The 19,520-nt window shown below is 43.8% G+C and overlaps 1 protein-coding gene across 1 annotated transcript in view; it reads right to left on the bottom strand.

Annotated features, from left to right (window-relative positions):
- ZNF423 (zinc finger protein 423) overlaps positions 1-19,303 on the bottom strand; it is a 136,871-nt gene extending 117,568 nt beyond the window's left edge. Inside the window, exons 1-2 of the mRNA XM_057375664.1 lie at positions 19,236-19,303; positions 17,434-17,506 (exon numbers count right to left, since the gene is read on the bottom strand). The gene's annotated coding sequence lies outside the window, so the exon portion shown is untranslated. The remainder of the gene's footprint in view (positions 1-17,433; positions 17,507-19,235) is intronic.
- Between the last annotated feature and the right edge of the window lie 217 nt (positions 19,304-19,520).

The following is a 19,520-nucleotide window of genomic DNA, read 5'->3' as shown; positions in this document are numbered from 1 at the left end:
GGGAGCTGCAGGGGGGCTCCTGGGAGAGGGGTCAGTGGCTGCCCTGTGCTGGATACAGCTGGATACACAACAGACCCACCACTGACTGACCATCCCTGGACTGGCCATAGCCCCCCACTGCCCAGCACTCCTGGGGCACAAAGTAAAATTAAGTTCGTTTCCCCAAATCGAGTCTGTTCTGTCCATGATGGTAAYTGCTAAGTGATCTCCTTGTCTCTATCTCAAGTCAGCTTTTTCATCTTACATTCTCTGCCAGTCCTGTTGAGGCTGGGAAGTGAGAGAGCAGCTGGATGGGCACCTGACTGCAAAAGCCTCCCTAAATTAAGGAAGACTAAACAGGACCTAAATCCATACCTATAGGGCCAGAATTAATGCTTTTGTTTGAGTATGTATTCCATTAAAAACRTTTCTACTGATAATGTGTGATGCAAGGACTTGCAAACCATGTCCCTGACCTCCCAAACTGGATGCTGCCTGCATGTTAGATATGGAGGTGATTTGGGCTGTGTTGGGGTTCACTGGTGCCAAGGGTGACTGAGAGTGCTCGGCTTTTTTAACAAGAAGGAAGCAGCAAGTTGTTCCACCGATGGTTTAGGAGGAAAACCAGCAAATGTTGTACTGTTGTAGTGCTTGATGTTCCACRTCAAGTGCTTCCCACACTGGTTCATGCATGTGCTGAAGCACAAGGGGCCAAAGAGTAAGAAAGCTTCTAAGTTGCTGCAAATYTTAGAAATCAAAAATCCATTGATCAAAGAGAAACCTCTATAGTTTTTTCCTTTAAAATAACTTTGATTTATTGAAAAAATCAATAAATTGATTACTGAAAATGGCACCATGAACATAAACACCCTTCAGGCATCTCACAAAGTACTTCTGCAAATCACACAGCAGTGCTAGGCACATGCCACTGCTCTAATCTCATCCTCTGCTATCCAACAGATGAGCTTCCTGAAGTTGCAGTGGATGTAGACACTGCCAAGGCTGTGACAAAAGGCACAACAGCAGAACATATATTCAAGACCTTAAATGTCAGTGTCAGCAGTCCCATAGTCCCATCATACATACACACACACACACACAGACACACACACTCTGAGCTTCATGRTGTCCCTTTCTAAGGTATCTGTGTACTCTTGTACTGATCTCAGCCTAAATCCCTGTTGCCAGGTCTCCATGAAGCTGCTCAAGTTGATTAAAGACTGTCCATGGTTTCTCATGGACATCTCTGTTATATTGCTCCACAGCACCACTTTGTTCTTCCTTTTCACAAAAGGATCAAGCAATCTCCACAAAATAAAGAACCAGGCCCACTCTTCAAGCTCCAGCATTTTACTGGATGGTGTGTTTGGCCTCCTTAGTGTGACCAATGAAYACACAAGTGAGTTGGGCTCGCTCTTTGCCCACAGAAGGAAAAGATGGATGTTTTGACATGGAGCATTTGCCAGACACTTGACAAAACAGCCTTCAAAATGATACTTGCAAYTGTTTTTCCAGCTTCCACAAGGGAGGGGAGGGGACAGGATCACTGACTCCCTCTGACCAAGGAAACTTCTTTTAGAAGCTGTCCTTGCTTTAATTAAGGGCTCACTTGCTTTTTAACTCTGAACCTAAGACACTCATATTTGCAGAGACCCGCATTCATTCTCCTACAAGGATGTGACAGAAACCTGTGGATGTCTGGCATGATCAAAAAGAAACATGGCAATAATATGTCAAATCACAATTTTTATGGCCTCTTCCCAATGAGCAGGAGATCCCACATTCCACCCATCCATATGGTTCGGCTGGGGAGCATTGCACCTTGAAAGTGAAGGTTTTCTTTTGAGTTTTTAAACAATTGCTTGTAAATCTTAATTACTTGTTACTTCCATTACACTATGAAGCTTAACATGACTTCTGCTGGGAGAATACAAGTCATGAGGGTGGTTTCCTTTTTGATAATAAGGAAAACTTTGTTAGTAGGGAGGGGGGATCAAAGATACCTCCCAATTCACACAAGCAGGGTTAGCTCTTGGTAGCAGCACAAATCATAGTATCCCTTCTTGATAGCTGGTATCTATCTTTGTCAAATCCTTTACAACAAAACATCATGTAAATAACTACAGAGAAAGGGTAGGACAGCACAGTGCAGCTATCTGATGAAGAAAAATTAAGAAACTATCTTTTTCCTTCTTAAAACAAGGTTTTGGAAAAGGTATATTGAGTCTTACAGGCAGAAACAGGTGCTCAATGGCCCACAATCAAGGTATTTAACTTCTTTTGTGAATACAAACCAAACACTTTCAAACATAATAATTTCAGCAGACACATGAAAAAAGGCCAATTTAAATTTTCTTTAAAATTTTTAAGTTATATTTATATAATTTTTTAAGTCAGATATTTTGTTTTCATAATGCTGCCTCTACAAGTTAATGGAAGCCATAACCCCAAAGGAAGCCATCCACTTCACATTAGCTATATGCTCCCCATCTTCTCCATGGAWTTTTTGCTATGAAACAGCAACATCAGAAGACAGCTCTGTACTTCCTCACAGTTGCACCCCACTAACACAAGGATTTACTGCCACACTGAGGGAGCCATATGGAGTCATATGCTCTTCTTTCCCATCCCCTTTTCCTATTAAAGCTGAGACATTTAATGGGCAAGTTCCCCTTAAGACACACACGGATCTACAAACATCTGGCAACTCAAGGGCCAGCAGCTCTTGCTATGTTCTTTAACTTGTCAGGTCTAACCTGCAATTCAGCCTGGATCCAGCCTGTCAGTGATTTCCAGTCATAAGAGCTATGGCAGTGGCCCAATAACATTTTCATCTGTGCAGACAAGCTGTGTGCAGTTGTAAACAGAGCAGAACCCTGCTCMAGTGTACTTCTAGGCACTAGAAAGCGTAAGTCAAAAGAGGCAGCTCCATACTCTCTGTTCATTAGAACACACCCTGTCACTCCATAGGGAATATTTATTATGATGSRTCATAATCCACTTAACATCTTCTGRCAAAATCTATCAGTCTTTAACAACTTTGAATCCAGAAGTTCAATGGCAACAGGGAGGAAATTCATAGAGAGAAAGCAACTTCCACAAGAATCCCCCKTTATGAACCTGCACACCCTGTGTCAGCAGACAGGATCATCGCTTATTTGTACCTATCAGCTTTGATGATAATTGCAACCCACTTGACACTTCTGTTGAAAGGCAGTATTACCAACAAGAAACCTGATAAATATTCAACACAATCTAAATTAAATAATTCTATTCATCTTGAGGTCACCATCTCTAAAACTGTTTCAAAATATTTGTGTCTTAAAGAGATAGGGAGGGGGATGAGGGAACCCTGCTTCTTATACCAAAATGACTGAATCACTGCATTAATGAACACAACTTTTTTATTTTTCAAGTTCAGTGAAAGAATGCCATCTATGCAAAATTTTGATCCCACATTACAAAATAATTACATGATAATTACATGAGCATTAAGATGTCTACCCCCCGAGTAAAGCCACTGCACCCAACYGCTAACTAAGGCAGGCCTGGAATGTTTCAGCTTATTAAGGAGAAATCCAGCATTGAGCAAAACCTCCAGCTGAAGCAGATTTCCACTCTTTTACTCCTCTGATTTCTAATTAATAATTAAAACATGTTCCTTTCTTTGCAAACCCAATTAGACTTGCGCATCAGCCTGAAAACAAACTTTTTTTAGCAGCTAAGCTACTTCTCATGGTTTAATGGGGTGGYAGGAGTGTTTTCTACATAGCTCTACTGACACAATTCATTTATTTCTTTCCATTCTACAATGGATATTGTAATCTATCCCCAACAATATAAACATTACATTTGCACAGCTAATTAGGATGTTGGCAGTATGAATTAGTGACCCTCTGATTTCTTCCAGTCAGGGCCGCCCCTGCTGCCTGCGCTACTTASGATTCACAATTAGGCAATTATATTTTCAGAGCCTTTTTTTCTCTCTAATTCTACCTCTTTCCTCACATTCAATATGACCATATGCACCAAATGAAGAGTTGTGTTGTTTATTTTGGGGTGGGGAGTGGGGGAAGGAAGGGAGGGAAACAAAGTGTCACATTCAATCCCGTGCCCTTTCAACCCCTGCGAACTCGACATCAGAGAATGATAGAGGGTGTGTAAGACTGCAAATTATCTCCATAAATGTTTTAAAGAAGTGATTATGCAGAGTGAGTAAGAGACATATTCTGACCAGAAATGAAGCAAAAGGAAAGAGATACAAAATAAATAAATCCTGATCCTTGGGTGCAGTGGGTGGGTACTGAACCTCCATGCAGGGCTGCAGTCACTGAGCTGTCCCCAGCCACAGGATGATGACAAATTGGAGAGAATTCAGAAAAAGGCAACAGAAGTGATTAATGGGCTGGATTGACTGATTTATGAGGAAAGGTTAAAAGGTCTGATTATATGTATCTTTGTTAAAGAACAGCTAAGGAAGGTGCAGGAACCGCTTCCAAGGGGTTGGTGTATGGTAAACGCCATCACTGCATTCCAGAGAGCATTTGGGGAGGGCAGAAGGAGAACAGAAAGCACAATTTTTTTGCTATACACTGGGAAAACATCCGCAATAAATGTTAAAAAAGAGCTGTTTCCAACAGGAAGGACTAGAAACCTCACCATTTGAGAGCTGTAATGGACAAAGCACTAAGAAAATACACTGCAGGGGATAATGTCTGTTTTAATGTTGATGCTTGTTTAACTCACTGACTAATGTACACTGTGGAGGCATAGCATCTTTATTAAAGCAAAGACTCTATCTCTGAGTCCTCTGCTGTGAAAAGTTCTCCATTAAAATCACTTATTACTAAGGGCACTGGAAACATTTTGGGCCACGTACGTGCCACTCCATATCAGCTCCCAATCCACAGCTGAGGAATCCAGAGGATCCAAGAGTACCAGTGAGGGCAAATTAAAYCTTTCATTTCTCAGCTATTAAACCAGCATTTCCTAAATTCTGTAATCCAWACAAACAAAACCACCATCCCCCTACCTAGACCACTTTGCAGAACAAAACTGTCCTCTATTTTCTTCTTTAAATACGGAATCATTTTATGTCCTAGAAAATCAAGTGTTTAAGAGCAAATTAACCTTGGCATTTGTATGACTGAAGAACAAAAATCAATCAAGATTACTAAACTGTTAGGAGTAATGAACCYGATACTCTTACTTATACCCAAGTAAATTAGAAATACTGCCATTGAATTAAGCCAATGGAAATATATCGACATAGAAAGTGGTATAAATTAGCAGAGGACCAAGCCAAACATAACCAGAGTGACACATTTCCAGGCCATGTGCGGAGCTCAAACCAGGAAAAATAATTTAGAGTCAGCTCATGGAGACAGGAAGCAATGATGGCAGGCACAGAGGCTCCATGGCTGCTGTAGCACGAGCAAGCAAAGCTGGAAAATCCAGGCGCTGCTGGCCCTCCCACAAATCACAACAGAAACCAGYCCAGACTGTAGCATTATTGGCAAATCATTGTTTGAAGAGTAATTCCACCTCCAATTTYGCACTGCCACTATTCACAAATACAGCCATACATATTGCCTGTAGAGACGTGAAACATTTCARCTTCTACAGCGGCCTGTCCATCATCTTTCCATGCACAAGGCTACACACACCTCAAGCCAGCACAGCTGGACCTCCAGGTGCCAGATTAGGAGAAACCGAAAAGGTCTTTTTCCAAGAAAAATACAACACTCCTTCCCCCACCCCCTGCTCACGTGCATGGGTGAGAACTAAGCAGGCTTGAGGGGCTTTATTTACTCCCTGCTACAAAACCATTAAGCTCTACTGTACAGATCTGACTCTGCCAAATTCTGTCACTTCATGCTTTGGATGTAAATTATAAAAAGAGACCAGGGGAAAAAATACAGTAGAAAACAGATGCTCTGGATTACAGTGTTGGGTTGTTGGGTTTTTTTTTCCAAAACTACCATTTCCTTTACAGTTTCGTTTATTTATTTGGTATGCAGAGGAAMATGACATGTTCACTGCCATAAAAGAGAAGACAATGGCTTTCCCAACCTTTGACATTTAAATCCATTTCCTTCCTTGATGATGAGACAAAACCCCCTCCCTTTGACAAACTAGGCTCCCCTGCTAGACAAGGAGCAGTACATAGCAGTCAATAACACATCAGCAGCACTATCTGGAGGCTCCACGTTCTGTTAACATTCCCAACTGCATTAGAGGCAAGAAACTCCATCACTTTGTGCCTCAGTTTCCCCCCCCCGTGAAATAAGAAACATAATACTGAACTGCTTTGAAAAGTTTGTTTAAAAAGTTCTTGTGAAATGAACCAGCCTCAACAAGTTCAGACTGAGTTTTCACTTGATACCGTTAATGCCCAACTGAACTTTGAGTTCAGCTTCTCAATTGACACCACTAAAAACATTTCCACAAAAGCTTTACACATCCATGAAACTGAGCCCTCTTGTGTAGTTTACAGTACATTGAATCACTATACATCAGCACAAGCTTCGTGAATCCTAGGACAGTCTGTGGAAAGCATTGAGAGCAGAAAACCCTGATAAAAATATGAAACTAAAACAACCTCAGCCATACTGCAACTACCAACTCACAAAATCTATGTATTACAGCATCACTGATTTGTGTTAAACAGACCAAAGTTTGCAGTTCAGAAGAGAAGGTAGAGTACTGAGAGTTTCTCATGAAACTTTTGAATGTCATTTGAATTTGAGATTTGTTATCTTCAGCTTTAACTAGTCACTGGCTCTGTCACWAGTACACCGCAGCAGAGACTCAGTGATGCATTACCACTTTTCGTTACTAAATTCAAAACAGTTTCTCTTTTATCAAGGCTGCAGCCAYGCTGCCTTGTTCACCCAGCCTGCCAGAACAGGCTAGTCTGGTCACAAAAATCTTAGCCCCAGAAAGAGTTAAAAAATCTTTTAAATTGCCTTTGGTTCTTATTTTATGTGCTTATTTCCAGAGCATTTCCAAATTATATTAGTTTAACAGACTAGTGTAYCTAAATCTTTTTAGCCACATGTATCACTCACCAGCATGATTTTATTACAACGGATATGTTATTAAAGCTTAACCTTGCACTCAGTCACTAATCAAAAACAATTCAAGAAAGCAAATCAAATGTTCCAAATTAACTAAAATCTCCTCCCTTTAAGCAACAAATAAAGCCTGGCTGGCTTGCAGGGAAACTTCTGTGTATCAGCATACCCACAGCTCACTCAAACCAGGCACGTTTCTTAAGTCTAAATTTAGCTGTTTGCATTTCTTCAGAACTTTAATTCCTGAATATTGTGTTGAACCTACTGAGACTGTCGAAGTGCCAGATCTTAAGGCTGCAGTCATATTGGGATTCCTTTATGGCAAATGTAAGAAGCAAAGTTGCTGTAACACACAAGGCAAGCAGTTGGCAACAAGCACACCAGYAAAAGGATCAGACATCCAGAGGCCAAGATTCATCTTCCAGTCATGCTGGCAGTGCTGAATCTCACCTATGTGCCAGTGAGGAGCACYGTAAGCTATACTTAACCAGTGGAAGAGAAAATAATCGTTCATACATATAGGAAGGTCGATTTCATGGAGACACCATTTATGTTTTCAAAGCCCTCCTTCACTGGAAGCAGAATCACTCAATGAGTGCTCATTTTTGGACAGGATGAGACCATGCCTTCATTTGGAAAACAGGAGCTCCTAAAACTCTGCTGTGCCAGCGAAACACCTCAGCAGGGGGGACACCTGTGTCCTCTCCGTGCTGGAATATGCTGCCGAGTTGTAGCAGGTAGACAGGTTTCACCCATGGATCACCAATCCTCATCGCCCTGGAAAGGCAAGCACAGAGCAGGCACTGCTGCTTTTCACCGATTCTTGTGACAGAAGACGGAGCAACTTCTGTTTTGTAAGAGCGAGTTTAGAATTTATATTATAACACTGAATCCACCAAAGCTGCCAAGAGACATTGMACTCATGGGATCTGTGAAAGTTTTTCACACCTGTGTTTTTCTCCTGTGCCTAATATTATGGGAGGCATTTTGGAGGATTTTACAATGCAAGTTTCAATGAGACACTTACAGTCTCCCTCAGGCAAATTGTCACAGCTGCAGAGGTCTGCTACCCAGCTGCCAATCAAGGCAGGCAGGGAGTATGTGCAGTGAAATCACAAAAAAGGCAGGCTTCATTAGACTGCTGAAACCTAACTACAGGCTATCTGGGCGTGCTTGAGCCCTTAAAACAGGGTTGCTTTAGAAAGAGGGTTTTTTTTTTCCTTTCCAAGTGAAGAAAGGGCCCTAGTACTCATTGAGGAATGTATTGGTGCCAACTTTCCCCTTTGCAATTTCAATGTTTGTTTTCTCTGTCTAAAAAAAGAAATTACATCGCCCTATAAGCKTCTATTATTAGATTAGCTGATATAGCTGGAAAAAGTGGACAAGATTACAGGTTCCACATCCCTTTGCCAGGTTTCAGAAGTGTGTCTACTTTTTCCAGCTTTAGAAGCTGCTCCAGTGAAATATTACTCCTTTCTACAACCTTTCCTTCCTTTATTTTCTTCAGGCACCGCAGCTACAAAACCACTAGTACTAAAGACAAACTGTACTGGAAGAACTGAAAGAGAATGTTTCCTCCTTCACGCCTAACAAAAATATTCTGAGCCAACCAAATGCATTTCATGAAAAAAAAAAAAAATAAAGAAGCATTTTACAGACAAGGACAAACACACAGAAGTTCAACCCAAATAACGTTCAAGAGGGAAATTCAAAAACACACGCAAACAAGTGGCATATTGTAAGCCGTTTAACAAAGTTAATTATAGGTATTCACTACATCTGGTCTTGGCCCCTATTCAGCAAAGTATTTAAGCGTGTGCTCAGGTTTAAGYAAGTGCAGGCTGAAAAGCCTACGTGTCCAGTCACGTGCTCCATCGGGCATCTGCTGAACTACTTTGCTGACCCAGGACCGTAACGTATAATAAGAATTGACCTGAAAGTTATCTAATAAACAGCTGTTATTGCAAGAACTACACAAACACAACACACATTTTATGTCCCTGATAGAGTGGGTGTCATGCAGGTATAAATCCACATCTAAAATTGTTTCAGACACAAAGGTACTTATGCATAAATATTTTGGGAATGAAAAAAAAAGGCAGGTATTAAACTTAACACATAATCAGACTCATCAAGCTGCGTCTTTTCATTACCACACTTAATCTTTGTTATTCTCACTACTTCTTTGTTATTTCTTACTGAYAATTTGTTGTATTTTGCCTCCCATTAATTTTACCAGGAAAATGTTGGGATTTCTTGGGAGTTTTTTTTGCCCATTTAGATCTTCTGAACGCAAAAACCACTGAAAAAAACGTTCAAGCATTAATGTTTAAGTGGCTTAGCAGCAGACCTCTAATTTTCCAAATTTTCAGGTAGTCACAAATCATGCTAAAATAAAAGGCACTGGGGAAAGCTGAGCTCCCCTTTCATGGCACGGGTGCCTCGAGACMTGAAGTTTGAAAATTCTGGGCTCCCTATTTACAATTACAGGCGCATTTCCCGAGCGGATTGTGCCATGACGGCTGAACCCTGCAAATGTCAGCGGGCCGGCTCGGGCAGGGCGCAGCAGCAGCAGCAGAGCCATTGTTGCTGGGGCCCGCAGGGAGGAGGTGCCGCCGAGGCAGATGGGGACCGCGGTAATGCCGAGCTCCCCGGGGACAGCCCGGCCAGGGGCTCAGCCAGCACCACCTGCCTCCCTGGGGCTGCGGCGGGGCCACGGGGGGCTCCCCACGCTGTAGGGACACGGGGGTCATTGTGCCACCCTCCACGTGTGTGTCACCCTCCAAAGAATGGGCAGGGGGCCCTGTGTGCCACCCTCCAAAGAATGGCACAGGGGGCCCTGTGTGCCACCCTCCAAAGAATGAGCAGGGGTGCCCTGTGTGCCACCCTCCAAAGAATGGGCAGGGGGGCTCTGTGTGTTCCCACATCAGAATGGCGCCGGGGGCCCTGTGTGTCCCCTCATCAGAATGGCGCGGGGTGCCACACGTGTCACCCACATCAGCACGGTGCAGAGGTCCCCATGTGCCACCCTGCTCCGCCTGGCAGGACAGTGTCCCCCGAGGGGCTGGCACAAGGGCTGCTGCACATGCCACCTCGGATGGTCTGGCAACAGGGTGCTCCAAGCCCCAGTGCCAYCCACCCTGGCTGGAGTGCAGCTCCTTGGTTTGTGTGTCCCGTGATGAAGGGCAGCACACAGTGACACACYGGGCTTCTGTGGTTTCAAGGMAGYRTTAAGAACCCGCAGCCCTCYTCTCCTGCTAATGTTACTAACAACCTCTATATTGTCATCTATCTTACCTGAGCTAACAGTTTATAAACCACCACCTGCAGCTTGTCCCTTATAGTTTATTAACATACACTAATAAACAGTACGCTTCACTCCCACTGTGCTGCCAAGTGAAGCCAGTCAGAATAACTGCATTAGCTTTACTGTTCTTTCTCAGCACATTTTTCCCACATGGGAACAATTAGAGCAAACTCCCTCCAGATTATATTTTGAGATCCATCATATTTGCAGGAAAATAATRATAATAATAATAATCTTTTTCAAAAATGCATCTGTAGGCATCTACAGAAGATTAACCTGACATTTCCAAAAGTGATAGGCTCTTAACCTCCCCAGCAATTCCCCTGCACAGAAAGGGTTAATGCTCCCCAGGCTCTGACTTACACCTATTATGCTCAAGTTTAAAAATAAGATGTGAAAGATGCATTATATAAGGCCAGTACTGCTATCCTGCCCATCTCCTATTTTGGAATTAAAGATCATCATTGCTCACATCAAAGGGGCTGGGTGAGAATAAAAGAAAAGACAGGAACAATGAAAATAGCTACCCGACACGAACCAGATCAAAGGACCAGGCACAGAAAATGAGGAGCTAGGGGGTCCTTTAATTACTGTCCACATCCTCCAAGTCATGTGGTGAGAAAGAAGGGAAAAAAGTTTTGAAGGCCACTGGGTTTTGTCTTGCTGTGGCTCCTGTTTCCACAGTCTGTGCCAGTTCCCTACAAACTGCTCTGCTTTTTATTTTTTTAATTTTTTTTTTCCTTCATTTTATTAAAGTCAAATAGGACTCCTGGACTCCAAAACTCCTCCCTTATGCCAGGAGGAGGAGAGGGAAGGAGGGGTGAGAGGGGCAGTAGTAGAAATAGTCTGTAGCAATTGCCTGAAACAATTTCAGGAGGACTGCTCCAGGCAGCGCCCCAGGAGCTGCTTTGGGAAGGAGAGCTCTGGCTACCTGAGGCTAGTCTTTATTTGCAGGCCTCCCGGGTTGAGAAAACTTCAAATTCACATAGGGCACTGCTCCATGGGGCAGCAGATCAAACCTGGCTACTAGCTGTTTGAGCTCAGCAGCAGAAAAAAGGATTGCTCTGGGACTGAGCATAAGTAGAAGCATGATTAAACTTCAAACATACCCCCCCCTTTTTTATACACAGCAGACAGTTATGGCTAATATTTCAATATGGACTTTAAAAATACACTGCAAATAACTTGCTCCAGCGTGCTGGCTGTGGGCTTAAAAATAATAAAAATTTTAAACTAGCTGTATTATTACAATGAAGTCAAATATTCAGATTTACATTTCATGTATCATTAAGGGAATGCCAAGTTATTGAAAAGAATCTATTTTTATTTAACTCAGCCCTCAAGATTAAAATTTGGTTGTTTGACCATTGACTGTAGTGACACATCATACCACTACTTTCTTCTCTTTATGCCTCAAATGTGGTGGATTTCTCTCTAATTACTCCTGACTTATGTTTCACAGAATCACAGAATAACCAGGGTTGGGAGGCACCTCTGGAGATCATCTAGTCTAACCCCTGAATGTTTATTTTTAAAAAGACAGTATAAAAATAAGTATCATAAGGAAGTAATAGAACAGGGATTTAAAAATTCATGTGCAAGAAGCTGACCAGACTTTCTAGGAAATAACAGTGCTTTGTCACTTTTAAAAATATGCTGGAAAAGAAAAGCTCTGGGATGTTCCCAAGAAATTGTATTTGCTAATATAGTTGCTTGCGGTGGACAAAGACAGAAGTCACTGAAGAGGAAAATGCATTCCTGTCTCAGGTTAGTTTGCCTGGATTTATGCTGTATGCCAAACTAGAGCATGAAAAGCATTCAAACAGAATTTTATAGACTTTGAAGAAGGAAGCTCATGTCACCAAGACAACATCTAGGAAAGGGGAACACAGGATACAAAGGCATCCTTCTTCCCATCCTATTTACAGCTTGGAAGCTCCTTAGACAAGCAGTAAGGATGATCTTTAAAGAGGCAATTTAGCCTCCAAACTCCAATGAGTGCCAAGTTACTTCATCTTCTTTCTGATGAAAGTTGCCTCCATTGCTTCCTGCTCTTGGACACCAACATGCAGCGAACAGCCATTCTCAAGAGGACAGCTGAGGACTAAATTAAGCAAATATAGAACTACAAAGCTGCTTTCCAAAGTGGGCATCATGCCTAGGCTCTGCATCTAAGCAGTATGCTAGGTAGGTGTACCAAGTTCCAGTTAGCTGTCTCACAAACATCCGTGGTGGGAACCTTGCCCAAACAAGCCTTCAAAGCTGCTGTGGCTCTGGTGGGATAAGCACGGGAGCAGTGGGACTGGGACATTTGCTTCCCTGTTACAGGTCTCAAAGTATCACATTATCCATTTAGATAGCCTTTTGATTGAGAGAGCTTCCCTTTTGGGCTTAGCCCCAAATGCCAAGAACAGATGAGATGGTTTAAGAAAGTCTCCAGGTRAAACATGAAAAGGATGCTTAAGATCCAGCTTCTGACGAACAGCTGCACTCAGGGAGCCACAAGGGCTAGGGAAATAAACATGGTCAATTAAATGAACTGATTGAAAAGAAATCAGAGATCCCTCCCGGGAAAATCTGGGATGYGGTCATACAGCCACAGCATTCTTTTTGGAAGGTGGTAAATGGGGCAAAAGCTGGGAAGAACTGAGTGCCTTACTCATTTGGCAAAAGGTGGTTGCCATAAGGAAGGAAATAATCTTTAAAAGAAATAAAATACAAAGAAAAATCCATGATGGGTTCAAAAGGACTCAACCAGCTCACTCAAAGCCTCTTGAAACCTCAGCACTGAGTWGAGAATTCTAATGGGAAAATACAGTAAAGGCTCTTCAGCAAATGTTCTGTCCCTTCCATAGACTGTCCCACAAAATGCACTGGTAGATGCTGAGAAATCTCCAAAAACACTCTGAGATGAATTAAGAAGAAAGAATTAATTGGAGTGAAAACTAATAGACATTTATCTCATTAGAAAAATATCTACATGCTCATTCATGGGAGGGAATACTTTCTAATAGTTCAGCTATTTTTGATGCATTTGTTCAGACAACCTCAGGAGACAGTGGGATCACCCAACATGACTGCCAGAAGGCAAAGATCTGCATGGAGAGCCACATCCACTTTGTRTCTTGCCCCTGTATCTTGGAGGGTTGAATGTTGGGGCTGCCCAAGCCATGGTGTGCTTTATCTGGGCCCTGAGTTCAAGCCCAGATATAAGTGGAACAGGCAGAGCACATATTCTCTCCTAGATAGTCTGGAAAGGCCATAAATGTGAATGCAGGCTGTTGAGACAATGCCAGCGTATCTAAAAATCAGCTGCCGTCACTAGGAGCATGTGTGCCTTTTCCTGTCTCACTTGCTGGAAACCCCTGGGTGTTCCTGCCAAGGGAGGGACATCCTAAAGTAAAGTGCTCCCTGACTCAAGAGAAGAACATCTTGCAGAGCCAATTGAGTTATTTACCCWGCAGCTCAAGCAACGCTGTTGCGATTGTGGAATTCTCTTCTGCCTGTGGAAGTCAATCTCCCTGTGTTAATTCTCATCCAGCTTTACTAGAACAGTGCACTCATTGAGCCTTTTCAACCTGAGCCAGAAACAAAACTCAAACATTTTCCTTCTTCTGAGAAGGTTCAGTCACAGAGTAATTTATTCTGGAAAGGACACATGGAGATCGCCTCTACATAAAATGTTTCTCAAAGTCAATTTGATTTGGTTTTTTTTGAGGATACTTTACAAAAAAATTTCTCCTGGAGGCCCATCTCTCACTGGGTAGAGAGGACACTACCTGACCATGCTTCCTAGAAGCAGGACATTTGCTTTCCATTCCATTTCTATTGACAACATTTCAGGGAAGATATGAGACAGTCATCAATGTTGGAAAAGAACAGATGGCTGACAGAACTGCCTAGCCAAAAACWCAGGAAAGTAAAATCAAGTAGATGCATATCTTCCTTTTACTAAGTTTCTGACTTTTTTGAGAGTGGAAGATATTATCCTGTATTGAAGTTGTTCATTTCATCTCACATTTCCCACATCTTCTTCTGAGTCAACAATCATAACTAACTTGTGTGTTTCACTTCTTAGTTGAGGCTTCCGGATCCACTGTACCTTTTACCAGTCTATTCCCCTTCTCTCCCCATACTTTTTTGAGATTTCTCATCTTCCTCTTGCCAGTTACATCCTGATTCACATCCTCTGCTCTCATTTCCAGTCCTGTTACTCTAACCTTTCTCTAGAATACAATTCATCAGCTTCCCTGATTTCAAGACCTAGCTKACCCTCTTTCCATCTTCTCTACATTTCTGCCATCTCCACGGTCAGACCATACCAAACTATTCCTTCCTGAAGTCATTCACCCTCCTTGCCAAATGCTTTGTCTACCAGCTCTGTGAACCCCATGGGAGCAATGGGGGGCTCTAAAAGCAATATGAGAGAGCATCAATGCTTGGCAATGGAGAGACTGCTCCCCACATAATGAAGATCCAGCAAAAAACCAAAAAAAAACAACAAAAAAAAAACCCAAACCAAAAAACTGTCAAAATTACACAAAGAACAAGAGGTGAATTTAATGCACATTCAAAGATTAGGGGGGAAAATTAAAGATGATGTGCTTCCTAAAGGCACTATCGCTCAACCAACACTCCTTCAAACTGGCCCTAACAGAGCTGAAGGAGCAATTTCACAACTCTCCTGCACACTTGCATACAATTAGAAGACAAAGCAGAACCCGATGCACCTTAATGGCTATTCACACTGTTCAAGGGCTTATTTCCACATCTCAAACATAAAGTAACTGATACCTTACCAAATTTGCTTACTTGTCCTGTATGAGATATATACTCATACTGAATATTTTTGTGCAACAAGTTTCCTCAAAACCATAAAGCTTTTTGATTCTAAAACATTTTTAGAGATCCGTGTGAGTTTCCTAACAGAACTATAAACCTGATGAAATCTGCATCCAATCTGATCATTTCCCTTTGAGTTTAACTTGGATATATTCTTGCATGCCTCCATAGAAGCAACTTAAAATAACCTGGTGAATTTCCGCCTTATTCTCCAGGGCAGGTGTAATGTTCTGGCTGTGACTGGAGTGAAATGCTCCAAATTATACAGCAAGAACAACCCYATTGTCAGAGCAGTCACCTGAAAACCATGCTGACACCTTAGTGACACTTTGGTAATAGGTGTAACCCACACTCAGGAATGGAAAGRGACCTGGGCTGCAAGGCCACAAAGGCCTGCACAAATGTAGGGAAAAGGAAATGTTCCAGGAAAAGCAGAAGTTGTTTCACTCATAAATGTCCAAGGTTTTTAACAAAGGGATAGAAATCATTTTGGTGATGCTTCCCTCTCCATTTTTCCCTTTTCTGCTCCCCACCAACGCTGATATTTCCCCTCCCACTGCCACCTCCCAAGCAGCTGCTGCCCTGTTACTACTCTCCTACTACACTGCTTTGGGAATTCACCCAGCTTTTCTGCTAGCATGTCCTTTATCTCCCACCATACATTTAAAAGCTAGGATGTAACAAAACAAGTATACAAGTCTTTTTCCCAGCAAACTACTGAGGAGGTGTCTTTAAGGTATCTTAACTCGCCCCGGCATTTGCGGGCTGTCCCACAGCCTCCTTCCCTCCACCCTCAGATGTACCGGGCCCGCTGTACCCCTGACACACTGCCACCTGCCCCTTCTTCCTGTCACTGCCACCACTGACCCCTGCTTCACCATCCCCTTCACCACGCCCTGCCTGCCCACTGCAGCCCCTGGCCCCTCTCCACCCCACARATCCGTGTGGGTCAGGAGAACAGGTCCCACCTCAGCACGGGGAGCGCAGCGTGTCCGTCCCGCCGTGGCTCTGCTGTGCCTGCGCCTCACACACCCRGCACCCGCACTGGAGGTGACACAACACAGGAAAACCCACAGCCACCAATGCGCCTCGACTGGGACGGCACAGCCAGCCGTGCTCTTTGTTTCGCTTTTAAGTTAAAACCTTCCCCCTTTTAATTTCGGTTTGTTCGCCAGAGGCCAGGTCCTCCAGCTGCCTGTGACTGCCAGCGCCCTACTGACAGGCCCACGCCCCAAATCTCAGCACAGCATCTTAGCACAGGGGTCATTTTGAAATGTTTCCAGCAGAAGCTGGTTTTGTCCTTTCCCCACAGCCTCCCAGGCAGGGCTGGCAGCTCAGCCCAGGGAGYGCTCAATGCCAGCACAGCCCTGGCAGCAGCCACTGTCAGCAATGTGCCTTAGCACAGAGGAGCASAGAGGTGGGCAGGTGCTGAGTGGGTGCACCTTATCTCCGTGAATTCTACTCACTTTTAGCTATCCAAATGACCTCACAGTGCTTTTCCTTTGGCACTTGTTTTCCACATTGCTGTCAGCACTTCTGAGACCAACAGGCACACTGGCCTGGCTGGGAAAGATCAGAGGAGATGAAAGAGGTGCTACCAAGCACTGCTCTAGTCTGAAAACATCTGACTGTCCAGGAGCAGCTCACCAGCTGTATTTAAAGCAGAAAAGGACAGTGCCACCYTGTCAGTCATACCACAGTGGCTAAAGAGACAAGACCACATTACAGTTGTGGGTTTAATTATATGAGAACCTGAAACATCAAAGAGAGGAGGTCAGCAGCAGTAACCCAGTAGGCTCTCAAGCCTATAAGAAGAAAGAAAAAAAATCTTCTTTCCACACAAGGAGTTTCTATTCTGAACCAWGTCCCTGCCAAAGTTGATCAGCAATGGTTCTGTTGGCATTAGGCCAAAGTTTTTACATGGTGCCTTCAAGAAAGTCATCTCTCTTCACAGCTGACTTGTCCCTTTCATAACCAATGGTCACAACAAGGCAGATTACCAGCTCTTTCAGCAGAGGAGACCTATTAGTCTGTTTGATAGGATATCAGGATACCCTGCTCATGYCCAAATTGACAGCAAATGCTCCACCCTTTCAGCAGTTGGGAAGAAATCCCATGAACTTTGGCCCACACACAAAGAAATCTTCTGTTGCCATTCTGAGGAAAACACGACAGAGCTCTAGTGAAAATCTCAACTTCTTCATGATTAGATAAACCACAGTGTCTTACCTCAATACGGCCCATTCATTCCACTAGCACATCCAYATGTACACTTGTTCCAGGATGGGATCCAACAAAATCACTGCAAAAGTGGGTTGGTTAATTTTTATTTCCCACATTAGGGTTGGGTTTTTTTTTTGCTATCCAATGTTTGATCTCCCTGGCACTACAATACTGCTTGCCTGCCCACCCTACACAGTGCCTATATGGGAAGAAGAATACACTCTTAGAGCTTGCAAGGTTCATTTAAGATATACAATACACTAATACAGTGTTAATTCTTAGAGAAAGATTTTTCAAACGAGCAAAGAAACGTCCTCCACYAAAGAAAGAAAACTCTAATGTGTGAAAAAATGCCTGTTTAGGTCTATGGTGTCATGGTTCACAGGGGAGGCTTTTCCACCCTTAATGCTAATTACTTGCTAGGCAAGATACAGYGCTATACATTAAGCATCATGTCTGATCAAGCAGAAGACTTTTAAAAATGGTTTACTAGTTATTAGGTATCCTGCACTCTACACGCTGTGCTGACATAAGATTTTACTGTTTACAGATGCAATTGCCAAAGACTAAAAGGTTTTATTTACGCARAGCACACAAACTATGCCACTCTTCCTGAACACTATACTGGGGAGAATCCCCTTAAAAGTGGAGAAAAWTTTTTGACTGACAAGTTGATAGTGAAAAAGATCCAAACTGGCTATACTAAACCTGGAAAGTAACTGATACAAAAATATAAATGGCATGAATCTCTGTTCTCCYCTACATTCATCTTGAGCTGTGGGGTATGAGGTTGCAATGGGGAGCAGAAGAGGAAAAAGGGCTGCAGAAACGCCCAGTGCATGGACACTGTGCAACTCAGTCCCCAGACAATCCCCTTCTCTAGTGTCACTATCCACTGGCTTTGTGGGCAAAATTGAACTGCTCGTCCCTGCTAGCCAGCAAGCACACAGCCCGGCGACCTGAAAAAGCCATTGATTTCCCTCGTCCTTAGGAGCACGCTCCGCTGAGCTTGGAGCCGTGCGCTCGCAACTTTAAGGGGGGGGGGTGCATTTTATTTAATTGTGCCTYTTCTTGGCCTGAATTTCCCCCAAAAAGCTGAAGAGGGCATGTGCTTATTATCTTTTAGTGCAGCATATGCTCGCTGCAACCTGAGCTCTTCGGATACTTCGGTCTGAAAACTAGGAAAAAAAAAAAATTAATTGCGAGGAAAAACAAGGCTGCTCTGCGACTTTGATTCAATCAATTACCATTATCTTGCAGCGCAGCCCTCCCCGCCGCCCCCGGACCAGTTGTGTTTAACTTTGCTCGGCAGTCGGCGCGGCCCCGCAGCGCGCTGGCGGAGCGGCGCTGCCGSCTGGCTCCCGCGCGGGGCTCTTATCAGGCGCTCCCAGTCAGCGCCGGCCCCGCACAGCTGCCAGGGACCCTCCGTCCCCGCGTTATCTGCCGCCGCAGCCCTCGGCCGGCCGGGGAGGGGCCCGCCATCGCCCCCGAGCTCCCCGCAGCCCCCCGGGCTCCCCGCCGCCCCCCGGCCGGGCCCGGCTCTGCCGCCGGCCGCCCCGCTCCCGCCGAGCCTCCTCCGGCGAGCCCGAACCGTCTGAAGACAGGCAGCAACAAAACCGCAAATTTAGATTAATAAAGCATTTGTTGATTCTACAGAAACTTAGCAGGCCCCTAAGAAATCCACCAGAGACCTGTGCAGCTCCAGTAATTTTCTGTTATATTATCTTTCTTGTAAAATACTTCCCCAGACAGAGCCCCCAAAGGGGCTCAAATATCACTGTGACTAACCGAAATCAATGTGCACTCACCTATTGACATTTTTACATAGTTTTTGGATTTAGTATCCGGCCCAAAACACAATCAAATCTTCTGCCAAGGAAATAACAGGCACTTAGCTAGTCAGCTATTAGTGTTACAAAGGAAAAAATGTGGGCACCCAAGGGAGATGGGAGAGACGGCATTGACGTCAGGGGTAATTGGGTGTCTGAGAGAAATTGCCAACGGCTGGCCAAAACCCCCAGAGGCCCACACAAAGCCGAGCTGCAACTCTAATAAAGGAAAGTAAATTCTAGAAAGGGGCTTTGCTGCAAAGA

This window comes from Malurus melanocephalus, unplaced genomic scaffold (assembly GCF_030028575.1).
Source record: "Malurus melanocephalus ecotype Western Australia unplaced genomic scaffold, MMel_1.1 scaffold_254, whole genome shotgun sequence".
NCBI lineage: Eukaryota > Metazoa > Chordata > Aves > Passeriformes > Maluridae > Malurus > Malurus melanocephalus.
Note: the sequence above shows the minus strand (reverse complement) of the source record. Positions and strands in the feature narration are given on the sequence as shown.